General features: G+C 55.3%; 2 protein-coding genes across 2 annotated transcripts in view; both read left to right on the plus strand.

The window, feature by feature from the left end:
* Positions 1-24425, plus strand: part of QRICH2 (glutamine rich 2) — a 159731-nt gene that overhangs the window by 39841 nt on the left and 95465 nt on the right. The window lies entirely within an intron of this gene.
* UBE2O (ubiquitin conjugating enzyme E2 O) overlaps positions 1-24425 on the plus strand; it is a 44679-nt gene that overhangs the window by 6550 nt on the left and 13704 nt on the right. The window lies entirely within an intron of this gene.

Raw genomic sequence — 24425 nt, forward strand, 5'->3', positions numbered from 1 at the left:
CCTTCGTGTTGCGGTTCGGGAGCTGCTGCTGGACAGGCATCCCAGTGGGGGAAGGCGCACCAGCACGCACATGCCCGCCGCTGTGAGGCACCCGTGTGTCTCCTGTGGAATTGCTTAGGTGGTCCTGAGGGCTGAGGACTTCCTCCTCGGGGTGGGGGGGACAGACATTTGCCCAGCTCTGCTCTGGGGGGCCCTGCTCCCACCCCGCTGGTGGAGGCTGCCTCCTGCCTGTCAGCCTGCATCCCACCTTCGCTGGGTGGTGGGTGACTCCTGTGAAGGTCACAGGGCACCAGCTCTGACCTTTCCTCTGGCCTTGTCCATTTGTTGGCCTTCCGTGGCCTTCCCTTAGATCAGACAGTCCTGGCACGCCCCTCGTTTTTCCTCTTCTCTTGTCCCCTGTACCACCGTGTGTGAGGCTGTCCCCCGGTCCTGTGCCCTCCCAGCCGTCCTCTCCCCACCCCTTGATGTGGCTTCCTGTCTGCACCACCCTCCCTGGGGGCCTGCTGGCCAGCTCCGTCCTGCCGCCCTGACCTCAGCCGTCCTGGTGTCACATCCCCGCCCCCCCAGTGTGTGGAATTTTTAAGACTGTTTTCCTCCGAGGTTTTAGTGTGACAAATGTTTAGACATACAGAAATGTTGAAAGACTGGGCCAATGATCTCTAATTGCCAGCTGTGATGAGTCAGCAGTTGCTAACACTCTGCCATGCGGGCCTTATCTCTGCGTGTGTGAAAATGCGTTTCCCCAAGCTGTTGGTAAGGCAGGAGTAGGTGTGGTGATGGTTCACGCCAAAGTGGTGTGCACTTAAAAAAAATTTATTTATTTGGAAGGCAGCGGCACACATGGGGAGGAGTGTCTCCATCTGCTGGTTCACTCCCAGGTGGCTGCAGCTGCTGGGGCTGCACCAGGCGCTCCAGGCTAGTCTTGCACGTGGGTGGCAGGGGCCCAGTAGCCTGGGCCATCTTCTGCCGCTTTTCCTGGGGCATTGCTAGTAGGGAGCAGGCTGGGACGGGTGCTCTGATGGCACACCGGCAGTGCGAGTGATGGGTTGGCCCGTTGTGCCACAGCTTCTTGGCATCTTTTGAAACTGGATTGGTTTGGAGTTGACCGTCTCTGGCCTCTGTGTGCCTGGATTTCTTTTCCACAAGGCCTCCAGTCTCCCCTAGCTCAGTTTAGTGCCTTGGGCTGACCTCCCAGGCCCCTGTCCGTCCTGCCTGAGGGTATCACCCAGGGCCCCTCTCCTACCCTCCCGCCATGTCTCCAGTGTATCCTGCCTTGGGAGCTGACATCCAGCCCATCTCCCTGCGTGTCCCCAGCTCAACCTGCACTGTTCTCTGCCGCTCCATGTGAGTGGACATGCAGAGTCTTAGGGACTGTTGGAGGGACTGAGCAGAGTTCATTCCTCCCTCACCTGTGAGAGTCCCTGCCTGTCACCTTCCAGACACCTCTGTTTGCGCTGGAGCTGTGTGGACCCTGCTGAGCTCCACTCCTGGCACACATGCTGGATAGCTCGACCGTGTAATTCATTTCCCAAGCTGGGTCTTTTGGGAATGACTCTGGGACTGGCTTGTATGGTCATCATAATATAAGGAGGTATAGAAGCTGAGGCATCACAGGGCTCCCCGCGTGGGGCATGGGCACAGTGCACTGGACGGGGGCGAGCGTCACAGGTGGCTGTGCCGAGGCAGCAGCAGGCTCAGCAGTGGCCCGTTTGACCGGGAGCCCGGGCTGGGTGAGGGTGAAACTATAGCCTGCGAGGCTGGTGACAGGTCCTGGCTGTGGCCACTCTGGGTCTCCTCCACGGCCTTAGCGCTCGGGCTCTGAGCTGCCTTTCAGAAGCAGCCCGAGTCCCTGCACCTTCAGGAACATCGGACCCTTGGTGGGAACACTTCCGCTCAACCTCAGGTGCCCAGCCTGCTGGGGGCATGATACCGTCTCTGTGCCTGAGAAGCCACTGCAGTGACCCCAAGAGTACCTGATAAGTGCCAGGTTTCCTGGGTGGGGATCAGTGCCCGCACCTCCACCAGGAGCGGGGCTGGGGTTTTTAGCCTGAGGCTTCTGGGAGGGGTTAACAGTGGCAACCCTGCTGACAGTGAAGCCGCAGCCCAGCCTACACCAGGACTGGGCCCTTGCAGAGTGACAGGCGCGGCGTGGAGCTGTAGGGTTGTGCAGTACCCTGTTTGTGGATGAAGGCAGTGACGTGGGGCTCCCTGCCGTGCAGCCTGGCCAGGACGAGCCTTGAAAATTCTGCAGCCCACTAACAATGCCTGCATCCAACATCACAATGCTGGTTCGAGTCCCAGCTGCTCCACTTCTGTTCCAGCTCCCTGCTCATGCAGCTGAGAAGGCGGTGGAAGATGACCTGGGTGTTTGGGCCTCTGCTGACATGTGGGAGACCAGCATGGGGTTCAGGACTGCTGGCCTCAGCCTGGCCCAGCCACAGTGGTTGTGGCCATCTGGGGAGTGAAACAGCGGAAGGACCCCTCTTTCTCTCCGACCTCCCTCCCTCCTTCCTCCTTGCTCGCCCCCCAACCTCCCTTACTCTGTTCCTGTACCTTTCAAATAGATAAATTAGAAAAAAAGCCTCTGTTGATGGCAGAAGATCCATTTTTTTAAAGAAGATTTATATATTTTACTTGAAAGAGTTAGGAAGAGAGAAAGAGAGATCTATCCTCTGGTCTACTCCCCAGATGGCTACAATGGCTGGTCCAAAGGCCGGAGCCAGCAGCTTCTGGGTGCAGGGGTTCGAGGCTTTGGGCCATCCTCTGCTGCTTGGTCACAAGCAGGTAATTGGCTCAGAAATGGAGCAGCCAGGACTCAAAAGAGCCCCCAGATAGGATGCCAACACTGCAGGCAGAGGCTTGGCTTGCTGTGTGGGGATTGTGGTCCCGGCAGGTGGCAGTTTTATCCACTATGGCACAGTGTCAGCCCATCACTCTTTAAAAAAAAAAAAGATTTATTTATTTTTATTACAAAGTCAGATATACAGAGAGGAGGAGAGACAGAGAGGAAGATCTTCCGTCCGATGATTCACTCCCCAAGTGACCACAACGCTCGATATTGTGCCGATCCAAAGCCAGGAACTTCTTCCAGGTCCCAAGACTTTGGGCCATCCTTGACTGCTTTCCCAGGCCACAAGCAGGGAACTTGATAGGGAGCATGACTGCCGGGATTAGAACCGGCGCCCATATGGGATCCCTGCCCGATCAAGGCGAGGACTTTAACCGTTACGCTATCGCATCGGGCCCTAGCCTGCCACTCTTTTACATGCATCTTGAAGGATAAAAGGCAGCAAGACTGAGAGGAAGAGGCAGGAAACAGAGCTCCTGTCTCCTTGGTCTACTGTCCACATCCTGGCCAGGTCTGGGGAGCTGGGAGGTCAGTCCAGTTCTCCCTAACGTCTGAACCTCACCCCTTCCTCCAGGGTCTGCGTCCGCAGAAAGCTGGCATCAAGACTTGGAGGTGGGACTTGAACCCAGCACTCCAGCATGAGACCTGGGTATCTCACCTTTATTTCTTGTTTGTTCATTTGGAAGGCAGAATTACAGAGAAATAGGGGAAACAGATCTTCGCTGGTTTACTTCTCAAGTGATTGCAATGTCCAGGGCTGGGCCAGGTCGGAGCTAGGAGCCTGGAGCTTCATCCAGGTCTCCCCCATGGGTGGCAGGGGTCCAAGTACCTGAGCTGTTTGCTGCTGCCTTCCCAGGCATGTCAGTGGGGAGCTAGATCCAAAGTGGAGCATCCAAGATTTGAACCCCTGTTCACATCACAGGTGGCAGCCTAATGTGCTGGGCCGCATGTCGCCCCTCAACCAGCATCGTAATTGCTAAACCAAACACCTGCTCAAGCACCATTTTAGAGTATTCTAAAACCCGGAGAGGGCCACATGGATCAGGGCTTAGGCCTGTTTGTGCCGTCAATGCCTGGATTCTTCTCTCCGGCTCCGGGGCGACCCTTGCACTGGACCAGGAGTTGTGGGGAATAGGGGCTCCTTGCACAGGCCCTGCTCTTGCTTAAGCTTTCCGGAAAGGTCCAGTGCAGGCTCTGCCCCCTCGCTTGAGCGCAGCAGACTTTCTGGAGAGATCCAGATGGTTAATGTTTTAGGCTTCGCACGCCACACTGCCCCTTTTACAGCTGTGCCATTGTAGCATGAAAGCGTGGCTGTGTTCTGGTGAAACTGGATTTTAAAAACCAGGCAGCCAGAGGGACACGGCCAGCGGGCTCCAGAAGAGTCTTGGCCGACAGGGGTAAAATGTGAGGTGCGTCTGAAAAGGTAAACAAGTCAGCTGACGTTCACGTGCGCATTCGAAGTGCTGTGTGTGCGGCAGTCAGCAGGGGAGGGCAGGCTGTGGCTGGGGCAGCTGCTGTCCTGGGTAGCGCTGCCCCCGGGCACTGCTGGAAGGCTGGAGCTCTGTCCTCCCAACCCTCACTCAGCCGCCCTTCGTGGTGCCTCGCAGCTTCTTAGATGGTAGGATTTCATGTCCTGTGTGCTCTCTCGCCAACCAGGATGGAAGGGAAGTCCAGCACATCTTGTCCACTGGAACAGCTGCGGCCCAGTGTATTTGCTTTGTTTAATGAGCAAAGGAGTTGCCTCTGGTAAGGTAGCAAGAGCCAACTTCCATGAGAAGGTGGCAGGCAGTGTGTGGTGCAGAAAGCCTTCATGCTTGAAGCAGGCCCGCTGACACAGCAGTGGCGAGCGGAGCGGCACGGCACGCCCAAAGGGATCTGAGATCTTTAAAAACTGGAAGGACTTTGAATCCCAAGAACCCAAACACTTGAACCCACCTTCCGGAGTTCGCATTTGCAGGAAGCTGGGGTCAGGAGCCGAGCACTGCCATGGACTGCGGTGCCCTCACCCGTGCCCAGGCCTCAGGCCGGCCCCCAGCCCCGGCTCTGACTTTCTGAGCAGCTGCACCAGTGGGTTTCCCCAGCCGCTGTGTGTGGCTTCACTGCTGCACTACTTCAGCAGTCCAGGGACCGTCAGTCGTGGCACACGCCAGGAGTGGTCGGGCGTTGTGATTTGATTTGCATTCCCCAGAACTAATGATGCTGAGCATCTTTGGCTTACTGGCCATTTGTCTTCAGAGAAACGGCTGTTTACACTGGTGCTTTGTGCCTTCCTGGGCCGGCATGCTTGCTAGGCCCTGGCTTTAGAGCTTCTCATCCCTGGGGGGTCTGCTAGGTGGAGTACCTGTTGTGGCAGGTACCCCTTCATTAAGATCTGTCATGTTGAGAGTGAACCGTCTTCCTAGCTGAAGATGCTGTAGAGGACTTGAAACCTTAGAAGCTGAAGGGGCTTTGGGTCTCAGGTCTTCCCAGGAAGAAGTCTAGCTGAAGTCTCTGGGGCCAGGGAAGGTTTGCTTGGTGGGTCTTCTCTGCCAGTGGACAGCCTTCTACAACTTGCCTCCGTGGAAGCACAGGGTGCAGGAACAGGCTGCGACTTCAGAGGCTATAGACTGTTCAATCTGCCTTTTTACACATCGATTGTTTTCCTCTGGTTTCTCTGTTAGGTTATTTATTTATTGGAAAGGCAGAGACAGGGGCCTTCCATCTGCGGGTTCACTCCCTAAGTTCACAACAGCAGGAGCCAGGAGCTCTGCAAGGGTGGCAGGGACATGGGTGCCGGAGCCATCCGTTGGTGTCCCAGGCCGGTTAGCTGGCAGGAAGCTGGAGCAGATGGCTGCGACTCGGACACCTGTGCCCCTGGCATCCATTGGGGTTTGGATTCTGATTCTGCTTATGCAGTAGGATGAGGAAATGTTTGTTGACTAATGGGAACATACTTTGGTAGCTGAGTCATTTCTGTAAGCATGTGGCAGGTTGATAACAGGTCCAGCTGAAGTCTGTGTGTTTATGCACAGCCCTGCCTGCTGATGGAGGCCCTGGCTTCAGTGAATCTGGGCTGGCGTTTCATGGGCTGACCTTGCTTTCATTCACTCAGTTATTTATTTATTTTTAAGTTTTTACTTGAAAAGCAGAGTTACAAAGAGAGAAGATCTCACCCCCCCCCCCTTGCAACTACAGGTTCACTTCTCACACAGTGCAGTGACCAGAGCTGAGCCGATCCGGAGCCAGGAGCCAGGAGCTTCTTCCGGGTCTCCCATGTGGGTTCAGGGTCTCAAGGCTTTGGGCCGTCCTCAACTGCTTTCCCAGGCCACAAGCAGGGAGCTGGATGGGAAGTGGAGCAGCTGTGGAGTCCATATGGGATGCAGGCACTCGTAGGCAGAGGATTAGTCAATTGAGCTAACACGCCTTAAAAGCTTACAAAGCTTATTTGTTTATTTATTTTTATCTGCTTGATATGTAGAGTATTGAGAGAGAAGTCTCTTCTGTCTGTGATAGACTCCTCAAATGCCTGCACTAGCCAGGGTTGGGCCGGGCTGAGGTCAGAGCCATCCGCGCTCCATCTGCCCGCCTTGTGGCGGGTAAAGCTGTCCGCAGCGTTAGCATCCGCTGTGGTCACTGGGTTGAGTCAGGGCTGTTCCACTTTCTATACATCTCCCTGCTCACAGCCTGGGAAAAGCAGGGGTGATATCAGGTCCCAGTGCTTGGTCCCTGCCGTCTACAGGAGACCCAGATAAAGCTCTAGGCTCCTTCCTTCAGCCTGGACCGGCTCTGATTTGGACAATCAAAGGTAGATCTCTCTCTGTCTGTCTGTCTGTCTCTCTCTGTCTCTCCTCCTTTCTCTGTAACTCTGCCTTGCAAATAAACATATTTGTTTTTCTTACAAACCTGTAAGAGAAGGGGAGAGGGAGCGTTGACATAGGTTCTCTGGTGTTTGGAAGGCAAGTTGGAGAGCAGGAGGAGCAGAGAAAGCCAAGTGCCGGCGCTGTCAGAGCAGCCCCTCAGAGAGACTGCGGCCTTGCAGGTCCCTGCAGTCACTCAAGATGGGGATGCGCTGTGGTTCCGAGACAGAGGGGGTTCATTCAGAGAGAATTTCACCACCCTACCCTGCATCTCTCTCCAGACCTGCAAGCTGGAGGACACTCCGTGCCTGCTGGGCACAGTGAGAAGCAGGGGATGCTGTGTGGAGAGGATCTGATGAGGCTGTAGGCCATGCCCCACCCATGCTCACCCATGCCCGCCTGTCCCAGCCAAGCCTCTGTCATGCCCAGCCATGCGTACCTGCCCCTGACATGCCCAGCAATGCCCATCCATACCCAACCATGCCTCAGCCATGGCCCACCACATGCAGAGACCACGTCTACCACTGGGATGAGGAGGCAAGGCCGTCCAGGGGAAGCTACCACACCACATACAGACTCACCAAGCGGCCTCTGGCGGTGCCGCCCAATGAACGCTGGCCTCTCCACCAGCCAACCCTCCTCACTATCACAAATCCTGCCTCTACTTACCTCTCCCGGAGTCCCAGGATCAGGGATTCAGTGCTGGGGCACGGTGGTGGGCAGTGCTTCACCTGCAACTCACAAGTCGTGTGTGCCACCATGGCTTTCAGGACCAGATCTTGGGACTCCATTACCCCACTTTTGATAGAAATGGAAATCCAGGCAGAAATGTCTGTATTCAGAAATCTTCCTTTGCGAGAAGTAGAGGCAGACCAAGCAAAAAGCAAAGTGTGTCTTGGAGGAAGCCCTCGAAGTGCATAGAAAGGGCATGGGGGAAATAAGGGCCAGTATCCAAAAATATTTCCTTATTTGAGAGGCAGAGTGAGCTCCCATCTGCTGTTCTACTCCACAGATGTCCACAACAGCTGGGGCCAGGGACCCCCTGGGTCTCCCTCAGAGGTGGCAGGGACCCAGCTGCTAGAGCCATCAGCACTGCTACCTGAGGTGTAGCCTGACAGGGTTGGAGCCAGGAGCTTAGCTAAAGTTTGAAACCATTGGCTGTATCCCATGTGTTTTGATATTTTTATTTCAGTTTGGTTCTTTCCAAATAATCTTTTTTCTCTAGTCGAATTCATCAGGTGCTCATGAATTATACGATGGCATCATTTTTCCCAAAAGACTTCTGTGTTTCCTTTTTGTCACTCACGTGTTGGTTACTCAGTGGCGTGTTATTTTTTCAAGGTGCTATAATTTGTTGATGTTGTTGTTGTTGTTGTGGCTGTTCTAACTCATACTGGTTGTTGACCTTGTTTTACGGCTTCTCACTTATGGTAATGTATAGTGATGGAGTACTGGGGTCTATCATATACAGACGTGGGGGTATAATGGAACATGTATCCCTGCATCCAGATGAAAGATGGATTCCCAATGAAACTGTTGGTCATGTGTAGACAATGGGATGCTGGACTGTCTGACATTGTCTGTACCAACAATGTCGGGGTACACTTAAGTAAGAGACTGATAGAATCATGATTCCTTATGAAGGACTACACTGTTGTAACAAAATGGGAAAAATCTGACGGGAGTGAGAGTTGGGGGGGAAATCCCAGCCTATATAAAAATGTACCACGTAATTCAAAATTCAAAATAAAAATATAAAAAGAAAGAAAAAAAACAAAGTTTGAACCCAGACACTCTAGTCTGGGGTGCCAGTGACTTAACCAGCAGGCCAGACACCCCCGAAAGAGCCAGGATTTTACCTGTGAACGTTTTAAAAGCTACTATAAAAAATAAACAACGGGTTTCTTGGAAAGTAAATACATGTTTTTTTTTTTTTAAAGATTTATTTATTTTTATTGGGAAGGTGGATACACAGAGAGGAGGAGAGACAGAGAGGAAGATCTTCCGTCCAATTTTTCACTCCCCAAACAGCCACAACGGCTGGAGCTGAGCCAATCAGGAGCCACGAGCCAGGAGCCAGGAGCCTCTTCCAGGTCTCCCACGTGGGTGCAGGGTCTCAAGGCTTTGGGCTGTCCTCTACTGCTTTCCCAGGCCACAGGCAGGGAGCTGGATGGGAAGTGGAGCAGCCTGGGGTAGAACCGGCGACCGTATGGGATCCTGGCGTGTGCAAGGTGAGGACTTTAACCATTACGCTATCGTGCCGGGCCAAAATACATGTTTGGGTTTTTTTTAGAAATAGTTGGCAGGCTTCCAGGAAATAAAAAGGCACTTCAGAAAGTTGGTGGAAAATGGATTCCAAAGGTAAGTTTGTTTTAGTGCAGAAGAAAAATTGAAAGACATCACTTCATAATACATGTTTTCCCTGTTTCTGTAAAATTGAAAATTGGGCATCTGTGAAGGAGAGAGGCGGGTGAGGGACCGGAAGGTTCCAGCTGCATGGACTGTTTCCAGATTTGTCGGCCATGGGATACCAAATGGTGAGCTGAAAGCAGGGTGACTGTAGCGCTGTGTGATCTGCGAGCCCTGGAAGACCAGGTTGAGAGTGAAGATGGGTCGAGGGAGCCGAAGGCAGTGGAGCCGACTTCCTGTTTGAGTAGGGGAGCCCTGGGGCTGAAGCAGAGCCAGAACACGCCAGAGATGGAAAAACGTACAACCGAGTGTGCCGGGAGCCAGAATTCAAGCAGGAACTTGAGCCTGGGTGGAGAGGCATCTCTGGGGGTGCACAGGATCCTATAGTTGGCCCGAGCAATAGTAGAGGGTGGCAATTTTTATTTGAAGGTAAGAATTAGAATCTTTCAACCCCGGGTTGACTTTTTAGAAGACCGCAGCAGCTGGGGCTGGGCCAGGCGGAAGCCAGGAGTTCTCTCCAGGTCTCCCACGTGCGGGGCAGGCGCTCAGACCCTGGGACCATCTTCTGCATGTCACAGGCTGCACACAGAACTGGGTGGAAGCCAAGGACGGCTTCTCCAGGGTGACCTTGCTCCGTCCAGGCCACTCACAGTCCTTCATTTGGCCCTGGTGAGGAGCTGCTTCCAGGAAGTCACCCGGCGCTGGGAGTGAGAAGTGAGGCAGCAGGCCTGACACCAGGCAGAGCTACAGCACTGGAATTCAGATACTAGGAGAGCTTGAACTTCATGTGCTTACAGTGGCCAAAGAGCTCCAAGAGCTACAGAGGAGGGAACAGGACGATTCAGAACGGCAGAGTCTTCCTGCAGTGGGCCTGTTTAGTCTGCAGTTAAGTCACCCACCTGCCACATCAGAGCACCTGGGCTGCAGCTGGCCTATGGCCCTGGCATCCAGCTTCCTGCTCAGCCAGGCCCCAGGAGAGGGTAGCTGTGACGACCCAAATCAGTTCCATGCTTCACCGTGACCTGGCTTTGGCCTGTGGGTGCTTTTGGGACTGAACCTGTGGGTATGAGCGCTGTCATGGCCTTCCTCTTGCTCTATGAAAACCCTGATCACTGAATGAAAACCCAGTAGAGGGGTGCTTGTTAGGACAGGGATTAAGGTATACTGTTGGGGTGCCTACATCCTGTACCTGAGTGTCTAGGCCGGAGCCCCAGCTTCCTGCTCCAGTGGGCCCTCGAAGGTGCAGGTAAGGGTTCAGGTACTTGGTCGCTAACCCCACAAGGAAGGTCCAGGTGGAACATTAGACTCCAGGCTTCAGCCCAGCCCAGCCCTGGCTGCTGTGGGCGTCTGGAGAATAAATCAGCAAATGAGAGTCAATTGCTCCACGTATGTCTCACTCTGCCTCAAACAGACAACAGTAGAGGTGTTTAAACAATGTTGGGGGTATCATTTGGCTGCATTGGAGTTCCAGGCTTAGCACATGCACATCCCAGGAGGCAGCAGCGATGCCCTGTGGTTGGGGTAGACCTGCATCCTCGGGCCCCGCCTGCAGCCTGGCCCGGCCCTGGTATGGATGCCCTGTGGTTGTGGTAGCTCTGTGTTCTCGGGCCCCTCCTGCAGCCTGGCCGGCCCAGCCGTGGCATGGATGCCCTGTGGTTGTGGTAGCTCTGTGTTCTCGGGCTCCGCCTGCAGCCTGGCCGGCCCGGCCGTGGCATGGATGCCCTGTGGTTGTGGTAGCTCTGTGTTCTCGGGCCCCGCCTGCAGCCTGGCCCGGCCGTGGCATGATGGATGTTTGGAGAATGAAGCAACAATGGGAGCTCACTTTCTCATTTTTGTCTCTCTGTCTCTCTTTACCTGTCTCTCGAGTAAACATGTATTTTCTAAAAAATGAAATATTTAATTTTTGATTTTTTGAAGATTTATGTACTTTTATTGGAAAGGCAGATATACACAGAGGAGGAGAGACAGAGAGGAAGATCTTCCGTCCAATAATTCACTCCCCAAGTGGCCACAATGGCTGGAGCTGAGCCAATCCAAAGCCAGGAGCCAGGAGCTCTTCCAGGTCTCCCAAGTGGGTGCAGGGTCCCAAGGCTTTGGGCCGTCCTCCACTGCTTTCCCAGGCCACAGGCAGGGAGCTGGATGGGAAGCAGGGCCGCCGGGATTAGAACCTGCGACCATATGGGATCCTGGTGCATGCAAGGCAAAGACTTAAACCACTACGCTATTGCGCCGGGCCTGAAATATTTAATAAAAAAAAAATGGAATTTACTGTACTTGAAAAGCTGAGTTACAGAAAAAGATCTGCTGTCTGGTATTCCCTAAATGGCTGCAGCATCCAGAACTGAGCCAGTCAAAAGCTGGGAGCCAGGAGCGTCTTTCAGATCTCCCACACGGGTGGCAGGGTTCAAAGGTTTGAGTCATCCTCTGCTGCTTTCCCAGGCTGTCAGGGGAGCTGGATCAGAAGTAGAGCAACCGGGACTCAAACTGGCACCCATAGGAATGCCAGCACAGTGGACAGAATTAGCTTACCATGCCATGTTCTGGCCCCTTCTCCCCCCCCTGCAAAAAGAAAGAAAAAGGAAGGAGGGAGGAAAATAGTATAGATTCTCAGGAGAGGATTTGTTGAACTGCAAGGCCACATTGAGAGAAGGTGGAGCCGGAAGTGAAGCTGGGACACAGGGCAGGGCGAGAGAGGGCGCTGCAGGTGGCCGGGAGGCATTCCCCGGGAGAACCCGGCAGCTTCCGGGCAGCCAGAGAGCAGCAGACAGACCACCCCACAGGTTCAGTGGTGAGATCCAGCAGGTGTCCAGGCCGCCATGTGCTGCTGCAGCACGCCAGGACAGAAGCGCTTACCATAGAGGTCGGTCAGCTGGTTGGTGTGACCCTTAGAGAGTGAGAAGCAGTCACAGCAGAAACTGCTCAATCACCAGTGGCCCTCTACTAGAAGAGGGGATGAGAGAGGAAGGGTGGGAGGGGGTGGGAGTCAGCTGGGGCCAGTGATGGGCACTGACTGACGGGGGGACAGTGGGAGCCGGGTGCTGCCACAGAGGGCAGTGCGAGAGGCTGGCTTGGAACACGTGGGGAGGTGAGGGGTCGTGCGTGTGCTGCACACTCAGGGAGCCCGTTCAGGTGGTAGGGCAGCCAGCTATAGCTACAAGAGTAAGACATAAAGCTTCCAAACGTGGGACCCCACTGGCTGCAGCTGGTGAAGGTGAAGGGAGTAAGTCTACGTGGGACCCCAGTGGTCAGTGAAGGTGCTGGGGGGCAGTGGGCACCTCCCTCCAGTTCTTCGGGTACTGCACACCCAGCACAGGGGCCAGTTCAGTAAGAGGGGAGATGTTCTCAAGCATGCAGTGCCCCCCTTGAGGGGTCTTGCTGGGACCCCACGCAGGGAAGGCATTCAGAATACCCAGGTGGTTGACTTGGCGCTGAAGAAAGGTACAGATGGACATTTGACAGTCCTCGGTGTGCATGGGGTCATGTGAGCACACTTGGAAATCCCTGGTCACCACCTGCTGCTGTTGCGCCAGTTCCTGCAGTGGGGCTGGGAGAAGAGGGGTACGGCCAGGGCACCTCCCGGGTGCATCCACAGGAGCCGACCACAAGCTGGGACTTGAACCAGTGCCCATAGGGAATATAGGCGTTGTAGGAGGTATTCCAACCTGCCGCACCACAAAGTCAAACCCTGCATGGGGATTATTTTGTGCCTGTGTGTAAGAGTCTACTATATGAAGCATGACTTTCCTGATTGCCCAGAGTTATGTAAAAAGTAGGGAAATTTTAAAAAAGGCAATGAAATTGAGACTGTGTAGAGCTTTAAAACAGAGCCATGTTAGCACACTTAAAAACAGACGTTCATGACTTTCAGCTTCATAGTTGGTTTACATCTGGGGTTGGGTTCCAGATGTCTAAGCAGACTTTAAAGGGTGGGAGTTTGGTGTAGCGGTGTTTGGGTTGCTGCTGGGGCACCTGCCTGGCTTCACCTGCTCCTGTGGTTCCAAGCTGGCTCCCTGCGCACATGCAGCCTCAGATGCAGAGGGGATTGCTCAAGTGCTTGCTTGGGCCCTGCTGTGCATGCCGGAGCTCCTGGCTCCTGGCTTCACCTCGGCCCAGCCCTGGCCCTTTGAAGAGTGAACCAGCTGTTGGAAGATTTCTGTTTCTCCCTCTTTTCTGTATAACTTTGCTTTTCAATTTTTTAAAATTCATCATACGAACACCCTTTTCGTATTTCTTTTTCCTCTTCCCACTCATCCCCCAAAATATTCATTTTAGTAAAAGCCACTACTGTGTAGTTCTGGCCTTAAAGCTTGGAATGGAGGAGATGTGTTGGGATGACCAAGAGCAAGGAAAGGCAAGTCTGTCCTGTACTGGGCCCACAGACTGTGCTTGGTCCCAGCCCTCCCGCAGTGCCTGCCGTGGATGTCCGTCTGAGCTGTTGTGTTGGGCTAATGGGCTCCTGGTGATTGGCGTGGGGAGCTGGGCATTTACTGACTGATGATCAATAGCCAAAATTTATTAGGGGCAACAGACTTTATATGCTGAGGGTCATACAGGATTAGAGTAGAGATACTTAGTTCATCAACAGAACCATCAACTGTTTCTATGCCTTAGTTTGGAAGTCCTTTTGCCTTGTATATTACTTCCCACTCAACTGTTCTTATACAAATGATATCTCATCAGGTATACAAAAGGTAGCCATACAGTTGTTCTCATGCAAAGGATATCCAATCAGTCACACACAAGACATCCATTCAGTTGTTTATCATACAAATATTGTCCCATCAACTGCAATCCTGTGCTCTGACTACGGTCGCTGACCTACGGTCACAATGTCCTCCTACAGGCATTGGCAATGTGCCTGCCTAGTGTGAGCATCTCAGCCCCAGATACTGAAGAGGGGCCACGAGACCCCAAGTCTCCCACTTGGGTGATGCTGCTTCCCCAGCAGGAGGCCAGATTGGCCACTGAGTAGCCGGGACTGGCACTGGCCCTCCCGTGGGGGGTGACGGTGTTGTCAGGATTGATGAAACAGACAATGAGAAGATGCTTAATGGAGAAATGATTTCATTAAACTGCATTGCGGCCATCATCCTTTAGGATGAGAACATACAGACTTTATATCCCAAAAACCTGGGGTGACAAGGCTCTTGTTACAGAGGCCAGGATATGCAAGCTTTTGTTAAGCACTATCTCGAAGGAGACTAACAGCCCTCTGGGGTTGGTTTTTCTAAGTTAATTAAACTTAAAGAAAGCAAAAGGGAAGAGCGACAAAGCTAACCTGAACAAAGGGATTGGGGGAGGGGGAAGTGCGGGTTAGGGAGCCTTCTTCATAGCCTACAACTGGAGAGACTTGAAGCCGAGCCAGCGCACTGGCACCCCAGGGGTCCCTGGCTTGTAAGAAGCCTCCCTCCACGGCCACTCCCCGCTCCTTCACAGTGTCCCCTGTGTCCGCGCCCCAGAGAGGCCTTTCTCAGGAAGGAACATCAGAGTGGGAGCATGTGTTGAAGCCAGAGCTGTTCTCTGGAATGATTCACACTTTGCGTAGCGTGGTATGCATCTTGTTGGCCACGTCCACGACCCAGGGACTGTGGGGACAAACGGAAAGCGGCAGGAGCAGGTGTTTGTGTCCCACATCAGAATGCCAGGGTTCCGTGCCTGCTTTCCCTCCTGATTCGGCTTCCTGCCGTCACAGACACCAGGAGGCGGTGTGATGGCTCTGTGCAAGCAGCCCTATCCTGAATTCTCAGCTTGGGCCCCAGCTGCTGAAGGCATCTGGGAAATGAACCAGCAGCAAATGAGAGCTTGCCCTCTGGGCCTCCAGCTTCTCCGCCAAGGGCCACAGGCTGTCTGCGTCAGCTGTAATGCGGTAGTGCATCCGCGATATGCTGCTTGCCAGATCATGCTGTGTGCTCCGGTGGCTTCCTGGAGGTGGCCCGGCGTCTTAGGGGAGGGGAGCCGCTAACTCCCTGGCTGAGGGAAAGGGGACTTGCTTCATCTACATGTCTTCCTACAGTTGGGCTCAGCCATCAGGAACTCGTGCAGGGACTGTTCCCCATCTCTGGTCAGAGAAGGAGCACTGGGCCTGTTGGAGAGGACACTCGGCTCTGGTGGGAGTGTCCCCGCTCTCCTTTCCATGTCCACAGTCATGCCAGTTACCACGAGCTCCGCCAGGCAGCCATTGCCACCTCTTTGCTTGGTATTTTGTTGGTAATCTTTGCTTAGATTGCTGTGTACCCAATCCTTCCCTGACAAAATTCCAGCGATATGGGGAGTGGAGAAAGGGAAGGTGCATGGTCAAGGTTGATATTGGAGTGTCCTGGGGGGCAAGTGACCAGGACAGCCCTGCTGACTCCTGTGCAACTCAGCCAGTCTGGGGAGCTCTGGGGGGCTGTGGACATCGGTGGTGGGCTGTCACCGTGCAGTGCCAAGCCTCAGCTTGCCATCTGTCTCCTGTGCCAGGCATCTCCTGTGCCTCGGCTTTCCACAGCTGTGCCACGCTCCTGCTTCTCTGGGAAAAGCAAGTGTTAACAGCAGCCTGCCTGGGAGAGCCAGCACTGGTCCAGTGTCATCCAGGAGAACATGTGTTGTCCTTGCCACGTGGCTGGGTGTCGGGTTGTGTCTGTGTGACTTCCTCAGCGCCCCACCCCTCTGCCCCATCGGCCTGAAATCAATGTATTAGTGAAAGCGCAAGGATGGCAGGGACCAGTGTCCCCCAGCGTCGCTCCGATGCTCCCGGGAGGAGCAGCCCCCCCTGCGAGGCTCTGCCTGGTCTGGGGGCTCCACGGTTAACTTTTTTTTTTTAAAGATTTATTATTTTGGGGCCCGGAGGCGTGGCCTAGCAGCTAAAGTCCTCGCCTTGAATGGGCCGGGATCCCATATGGGCACCGGTTCTAATCCCGGCTGCTCCACTTCCCATCCAGCTCCCTGCCTGTGGCCTGGGAAAGCAGTCGAGGGCGGCCCAAAGCTTTGGGACCCCGCACCCGTGTGGGAGACCTGGAAGAGGTTCCTGGTTCCTAGCTTCGGATCAGCACAGAACCGACCGTTGCGGTCACTTGGGGAGTGAATTATCGGACAGAAGATCTTCCTCTCTGTCTCTCCTCCTCTCTTTATCTGACTTTGTAATAAAAATAAATAAATCTTTAAAAAAAACCGATTTATTATTTTGGAAAGTCACATATACGGAGAGGAGGAGAGATAGAAAGGAAGATCTTCTGTCTGTTCATTCACTCCCCAAGTAGCCGTAACAGCCAGAGCTGCGCCAATCCGAAGCTAAGAGCCAGGAGCCTCTTCTGGGTCTGCCACGTGGCTGCAGGGTCTCAAGGTTTTGGGTGGTCCTCGACTGCTTTCCCAGGCCACCAGCAGGGAGCTGGATGGGAAGCGGGGCACCGGGATTAAGACTGGTGCCAATATGGGATCTCAGTGTGTGTAAGGCAAGGATTTTAGCCACTAGGCTACTGTGCCAGGCCCTCCAGTGTTAACTTTGTCTTTCTCTTCCACTTCTGTGCCTTTGGAATAGCAAGGGATTTCTGGGTGAGCACCTGGGAGGTGAGGTGGTCTTGGCTGGAGAGCCTGTCAGAGCAGCAGCTGAATCACACGGAAGCTGGTTTGTGTCCCAGCTGCCACTTATAATCCAGCTCAGGTGTCTGGGAGGCAGCGGATGAGGATCGCTGGGGCCCCTGCAGCCACGTGGATGAGCTGGTCCAGCGCCAGTTTGTGGCTACTTGGGAAGTGAACCAGCAGGTGTATACTCTCTCTCTCTCTTTCTCTCTGTAACTCAAATAGGATAGATCTTAGGACCCAGCGCGATAGCCTGCTGGCTAAGGTCCTCACCTTGAACACGCTGGGATCCTATATTGGCACTGATTCTAATCCTGACAGCCCCGCTTCCCATCCAGCTCCCTGCTGGTGACCTGAGAAAGCAGTCGAGGACGGCCCAAAGCCTTGGGACCCTGCACACATGTGGGAGACCTGGAAGAGGCTCCTGGCTCCTGGCTCCTGGCTTCAGATGGGCTCAGCTCCAGCCATTGCGGCCGCTTGGGGGGGTGAATCAACAGACGGAAGATCTTCCTCTCTGTCTCTCCTCCTCTGTGTATATCCGGCTTTCCAATAATAATAATAATAAAATCTTTTAAAAAAATTACTGATCAGAAGCGGCTCCTGCCTTTGCAGTGCATTTGGTCTGTTCTTGGGGGACACCCTGAAGCCTCCTTCAATTCTTAGGGACCAGTTCTTAGCACTGCAGCGCCCCCTGGGAGTCGTGTATATCATTGCATAGAAACAAGGACAGAAGCCCTGCCGCCTGGTACCACCTGCTGGGCTCTGGGCTTTCCACTTGGGCCATCCTGGTTCCCGTGGTGTGGTGGCCCTGCCTGTCATTTCCTGTCTCTGAACTCAGCTCCTTCTCCTGCCAGACCAACAGCAGGTCCTGCTGTCCTGCCCCAGAGTGGTGCTTTGCCACATCTTCCTTGGTTGGGATCCCTGCACCCGCTCACTGATTCAACAATACCTCTTCACCTGACCCCTGGCTCCACATTACAGGCAGGACAGGAGATGCTGGTCAGGTACTGCGGGCTGTACTGAAGCCCCTTGCATTGTGTTCCTAAGTGTTGCTGTGTAGGTGTTTGGTTCCTCCAGCTGAGCTGGTAGCACCTCAGAACAGGAGCCCTCAGGGCCAACCCTGTGCTGGTCAGGTGGTAGGGCATGTCCCCCAGCCATGCGACCCTGGGACGTGTGGGGATGCTGCTTCTGGGGACAGGCAAGAAGGTGGCTGCAGGCAATGCCGGGCAGGTTGAGACGCATGAGGGCAGACTCTGTGGGGAGCGAACTTGTGCAGCCCGTAGCTGCTTGTCCTGGGAGATGGACCTGGGGGTGGCAGTGCTCACCCCGGCAAGCTGCTGTGTGTGCGGCCTCTCATCCTCGTCTCATGACACCTGCTGAATCAGTCACGTCCCGCTCCCTAGCTCTGTGGCCACACTCACGGGGAGTTGGTGTACAGTTTGGACTTGCAGATGTACTCTGGGAGAAGTGATGGCAGGGTGATGGACAGTCAAGGTCCCCAGGGCCCTGTGATCCCACCAAGAGCTGCTGCTGTCCACCCCGTGGGGCCATGTGGGCAGCCCAGAGGCTGCAGGCCAGTTGATGTCGTCAGGATGCCAGCAGTCTGGCCAGGTGTTCGTTTCATCTACCCCGGAATAGTAACTGTGGGTGCTGGAGTCGCCAGTCGAGCTGTGTGGGCTCAAGGAGGAGAGGTGTTTCCCCCAAGGAAGCGCATCCCTGGCTGGACCCAAGGGTCTCCCCCAGACAGCTCACAGACAAACAGCCTGTTGTCAGCTCTTCCCTTACAACGCCATTGAGATCAGCAAGGTCTGGGCAAGTGCCCCCAGTCACCTGGGGCGATCCCCCTCAGTAGGTGCAGACAAGGCGCTGTGCTGCCACCCAGAGGCCGCAGTGTGCATGGTGGTCCAACTTGATTTCCTCCAGTGCTGGTAAGGGCTATGCCAGAGGGCCCTGCATACCAGGTGAGGAAGGACAGGGCGACCAAACTGGCCCTGGTGCCTGGTGACCCTGGGCAGTCCCCTCACCACTCCAGGCCTTCCAGGCGTGCCCCCCAGGTTAGAACAGCAAGACCAGGGTCTCCTAAGGGGGTCAAGGGACCTGGCAGAGGCAGGGCACCCGAGTTCCTCCCCTGACACGGTGCCAGCTCTGGCAGGCCAGGTTCCTGTAGTGACTGCAGCATGGTGTGTGGCAGTAGCGTCTAGAAGGCCGTGTGGCGCCAGTGAGCGCTCTCTGTGCCTGGACAGCTGGCCTTTCCCTGCTCCCTCTTGGGGATGCCGCAGCCCCTGGGCAGCAGCAACTGCCCAGCCAGGTGGGGCGAGAGCAGGGAGTGACTTCAGCGGCTCATCCTTCTGTCCCCTCCTTGCCAGCCCTTCCACCAAATTGACAGGCCAAGAGCCCAGACGAGGGGAGCAACACAGGGCACCCCTTGTGCCAGTTCCTGCCATAGAGCACACACTGAGCATATCAAACCCTGCAGCATCTGCAGAGACCAGACCGTCTGCCCAAGCCTCCCACTGGCCTGCTGCCAGGCGCACGCCTCCTGCCTGCTTCAGCAGACAGTTGGACACAAGCCCCTTCTGTCCCTGGCAGGCCAGGCTTCCTGACCGTTCCAGCAAGCTGGCGCTGTGGCTGCAGTTTCCAGGCAGTGATGCAGTCCGGCCCTGCCTGGACTGCAGGGGGAGTCAGAGGGTGGTCCTGGGGAAAGGGAGTGCTGGGGGTACAGTTCCGTGTGCTGCCGTGAGTCAGTGTTTGCGGGTGTTGTTTTGTTCTGACTTCCCGCCTGGGTGCACGCTCTCTGTCCCCCCCGTTGATCCAGGCAGGGGAAGCGGAGCTGCTTCAGAAAGCATGGTTGATGGGACACCAGTGTTTTGATTTGTACACTGCAACCATTCCCAGCCGTCCTCCTGCAGGCCTGGGTGCCCCTGGGTGCTTGCTGCAAAGTCTCCCGTCCTCACGTAGGCAGCACGCTCCACGCAGGCTCAGCAGCTTGGTGGTCAGCTGGCCAGTCACATCCGCAGCCCTGGTTTTCTGCCTTTCTTTGTTTCACTGTCCTAGCCAGCTTGGTGCCACTCCCCTGCCCCGAAGGCTGGCAATGGCTGTGTCAACCTGGGCCTGCAGGTGTTGGCTGCTGATATTTGGGTCCTGAGCTGCTGGTGCGAGGGGAGGACACCCCCTAGCGTGCTTGCCAGAGGTAGCTGGCAGTGCCCAGGAACAGGGCTAGCAGGTCCTTGGTGGAGATCCTGGCTTCTTAACAGGCACGGACTTCCCGACTGTGATACGCAGTGGAACAGGCATTGGCTGTTGGGCCCCGGCCTGTGTGTGTGCTGGAAGGGGTTCTCAGGGCAGAGCTGATATGGCAAGTGGGTAGCGTGTTCCCGTATTCCCCTTTCCCTACCAGTGGGACCCAGCTAAAAGCCACCTGGCCCCGTGACTGCCACCAGCAGCCTCGACTCGTGCTTTTCTGGCAGCTCTTCCACTTTGAGACGTGTGTGTGTGCATACACATATACACACACTTCCCATGCCCCTCCCCTATCCCAGGCCGGCCTAGGCGCGCACACACACACACACACACACACACACCTACCTCCCATCCATGCCCTCCCCTATCCCAGGCGGGCCTCAGTAGCTCCCTAGAACGGAACTCCTGTTTGCATTGACCCCACTCCCACCCCATCCCTATGCCTGATTCCTTTTTTTTTTTTTAGATTTATTTATTTTATTGGAAAGTCAGATATACAGAGAGGAAGAGAGACAGAGAGGAAGATCTTCTGTCTGTTGATTCACTTCCCAAGTGACCACAGCAGCCGGTGCTGTTCCAATCCGAAGTCAGGAGCCAGGAACCTCCTGCAGGTCTCCCACGTGGGTGCAGAAACCCAAGGCTTTGGGCTGTCCTTGACTGCTTTCTCAGGCCACCAGCAGGGAGCTGGATTGGAAGTGGGGCCGCCGGGATTAGAACCGGCACCTACATGGGATCCCAGCACTTTCAAGGCAAGGACCTTAGCCATTATGTTATTTTGCCGGGCCCACTTTTTTTTTTTTTTTAAAGATTTATCTATTTTATTGGAAAGCCAGATATACAGAGAGGAGGACCTTCCGTCCGATGATTCACTTCCCAAGTGGCCGCAACAGCCAAAGCTGAGCCAGTCTGAAGCTATGAGCTTCTTCTAGGTCTCCCATATAGATGCAGAGTTCCAAGGCTTTGGGCCGTCCTTGACTACTATCCCAGGCTACAAGCAGGGAGCTGGATGGGAAGTGGAGCAGCCGGGATTAGAACCGGCGCCCATATGGGAGCCCGGGGCCTTCAAGGTGAGTACTTTAGCCGCTAGGCCACGCCTCCGGGCCCGAGCGCTGGTTCTTATCTCAGCAGCTCCACTTCCCACCCAGCTCCCTGCTTGTGGCCTGGGAAAGCAGTCGAGGACAGCCCAATGCATTGGGACCCTGCACCCACGTGGGAGACCTGGAAGAGGTTCCTGGTTCCCGGCTTTGGTTCGGCGCGCACCAGCCGTTGCGGCTCACTTGGGGAGTGAATCATTGGATGGAAGATCTTCCTCTCTGTCTCTCCTCCTCTCTGTATATCTGACTTTGTAATAAAAATAAAAAAAGAAAAAAGAAAAAAAAGAACCAGCGCTCATATGGGATCCTGGCACATGCAAGACGAGGACTTTAGCTGCTAGGCTACCGTGCTGGGCCCTTTATGCCCGATTCTTATAATTTGATTTAGGATTTATTTAAATGTTTGAAGGCAGAGTTAGAGAAAGGGATCTTGCATCCACCGGGAGCTTCATCTGGGTCTCCCTGTGAGCAGCAGGAGCCCACACACTTGGACCATCCTCTGCTGCTTTTCAGGTGTGTTAGCAGGGAGCTGCATCGGAAGCAGAACCAGCTCACAGATGGCGGCGTGACTCAGTGCGCCACACGCTGCGCCAAGCCCTGTAAATTCCCTGCTTTCTGTTTGTGCTGTTGTCTGGCTCCGAGTCTGTATGGGGCACTAAGGGAACTTGGGTCTGCATGGTTTCCTCTGTGCAATTAAGCCCGGAGTTCAGCGGGGCTCCAGCCAGGGGTGGAGCTTCCTCAGTGCATGCCAGTGTGGGTGGGAGAGTAATGACAGGACTGCTTAGGGGCCCTGAGATCCCCACCATGGTTGGAAGTCCTATCAGCGCCCCATGAGACCCATGTTGGCACTTAGATGTTTCTGGCGCTGGTCTGGCCTCGTATCCTCTCGGGACTCTCCCGGTTCCTGCCTGGCTCAGTCCAGCCAAGGTCAGACCCAAGCCAGGGGCCACTGCCACCTCTTGCCCCGTTTCCCACCACCCAGAGGCGCAGTGGGACCTGACAAGCCACTGGTCTTTGCGACCCAGGATTGCTTCTCCAGCCTTTGTGGCACATGGAATGCTGCCCAGCCTGAAGACTGCTAACATCACTGACCTCCCCCCAAAAGGTGGTAGTGGTCCTCCCTGGGGGGCTGAGGAGAGCCCCACGTGTGCTCTGGGGGCAGCTGGGAATACGGAGGCTCCCTTGCGGCCCCTGCAGGGCTCCAGAGTGCAGTGCTGGTGACCCCGCCTGAGGCTGTCTCTGGGGCAGACCTTAGGGGCCACTGACTCCTTCAGCTTCAGGCATAATGTCGTCCACTGCCGGGCAGTGCCTGCAAGCTGTCACCTGGGGAGCAGCAGGCACGCTGTGCACAGCCACCGCCCCAGCCAGCGTGGCTCCTGGAGTTTTCAAGGGCAGACCCGGTCCCTGCCCTGTCCTCGGGGAGGACCTGTCCTGGCCTCCCTACCGAGTGAGCTCCTGGCCCCCATCGGGGTTGAGGAGGCCGGTGAGGAGCCATGTGGGGTGGCCTCAGCCTGGATGGGTATCTGGGCCCTGCCCTTGGCCTGCCAGCCTGGGCTGCCATCATAGGCGGGCTGGCAGCAGTGGGAGTCTCAGGAGGGCGTTGGCTGGACGCTGAGCTCTCTGCTCTCTGTTTTAGCTTTCCTGTGCTTTTCTTGGCCAGCCTCGTCTGGGACACTTCTTAGGATGGGCTTGACTGCACCTGCTAGGCCTTGATCAGTGGCATGAAGGAGCGGTCAGACCTTAAGCTCCAGGAAAAGGTGGTTGTCCCTGCCGTGTTGTCCAGAGAGGCCTTGAGATGGCCGTTGCGACAGATTGTGTGGCCTTTGGCATTGGTGGTAAGCAAGAGGGAGCCTTCTGGCAGGACAGACCTGGTGAGCTCCGCTGCTCCTGGGCAGCGCCCAGCAACCCCGGCAGAAGGGAGGGCTTCACGAGGAGTGGGGCGCAAGTGCTGGCCTCCCTGCTGCTTGCCCCGGGTCTCCCCCCACCCCTTCCTGGGGCTCGCCTGCTTTTCTGTCTTGCTGCCCCTGGCACTCGCAACTGTGCTGTGGCGAGACCCCTGAGGCTGCCCTGTGCTCTGCAGGGTTCCAGCCTCACCTTAGCCCAGCTCTGGACGCCACGGACATCTCCCCGCGGCCTGCCCACTGACCGGCATTCTGTGTCTGAAAGCTAGAGACTTTCATCATGGCCCGAGTGACCTGGCCTTGCTCTGTGGCTGCCTTGAAGCCCGCCACGTGCGGGCATACTCTGGCATCTTTGTGGTACCCGTGCGCTCTCTGCCACATGTAACCTCCAGGTGGCCCTTTGTAACCACACATTTGGAATTTCTGTGGTCACCGTTCTGCACTCCCAGCTTGCCCTCTTTGTGTGACTCAGCCCAGCCTGGCCTGTGTCCCTCTGTCTGCCACCCTGTGCCAGGGTGAGCCCCTGTGAGAGCATGAGCTTCTAGGCTCCTGAAGCCTGCCCAGCCCTGGCTAGAAACCCCCCACCCCCACACACGTACCCTGCACCTCCCCACTCACTGCTATACACACACTACACATACACACCCCATATACCCATACGTTATGCACATGTACACACCCTGTATCCCCCTAACACACACACACCCTGCACACACACAACACCCTGTACCTCCCCACTCACACACACCGTACATACCCATATGCTACATGCAGATACATACCAGCTGCATATCCACACCCATTGTTACATACACACACAAACACACACACACGTCTTACATGATGCTTCTCTCTCCAGGGGACAACAGAGGACTGCTCCTGGGGTCTCCCAGGCAGCCCCAGTTCCCTGCCCAGGGTGCTCCTCACACAGAAGCATCACCGCCAGTTTACGCTCTCTTGTGCTTTTCCTGTTGGGATATCTGGTGTCTACAGCCTTCCACAAAATGTGAGGCGACAGCTCATCCGCCTCACGGCCATTTGGAACTGTAGTGCCTGTAGTGACAGCTGGCCCATGTGCTGGATTCTGACAGATTCGGAGCTCACCTGGAGTGGAGTGGTTGGGGTGCACTTGGTGGTTTAGTGTTCACCTGTTGTTCCCTGGAAGGAAGCTGGCGCCCTCTAGTGTTCGCCTTCCTAGGCCCGCTGACGCCTGTGATTAGAAGCGGCAGCTCTTGGGGTCCGTAGGACATCTGCAGGCAGGCGTGTCTCGCTGGAAGTCGCTCCAGTGCGTGGTTAACTGTGACACTTGCGGGGCCAGCCAGGCTCCTGTTGGTCCTTCACAGCCCCAGCCCCACCCCAGCTTACAGAGGTTTCTGGGTTGTCTGACTTGGGGATGGACAACGAGGCGTCCTGTCTGGAGCTGGCTTGCTTCCGGTAGGAGTTTTAGTCATTCCTGCTTTGCTGTCCCCCATATTTCTTATGAGCACATCCTACTAAGAGCAAAGTTGCAGTGGCTGTTGCCAGCAGGTCTATGACCTCG

Source organism: Ochotona princeps, chromosome 17 (genome assembly GCF_030435755.1).
Source record: "Ochotona princeps isolate mOchPri1 chromosome 17, mOchPri1.hap1, whole genome shotgun sequence".
Taxonomy (NCBI): Eukaryota; Metazoa; Chordata; class Mammalia; order Lagomorpha; family Ochotonidae; genus Ochotona; species Ochotona princeps.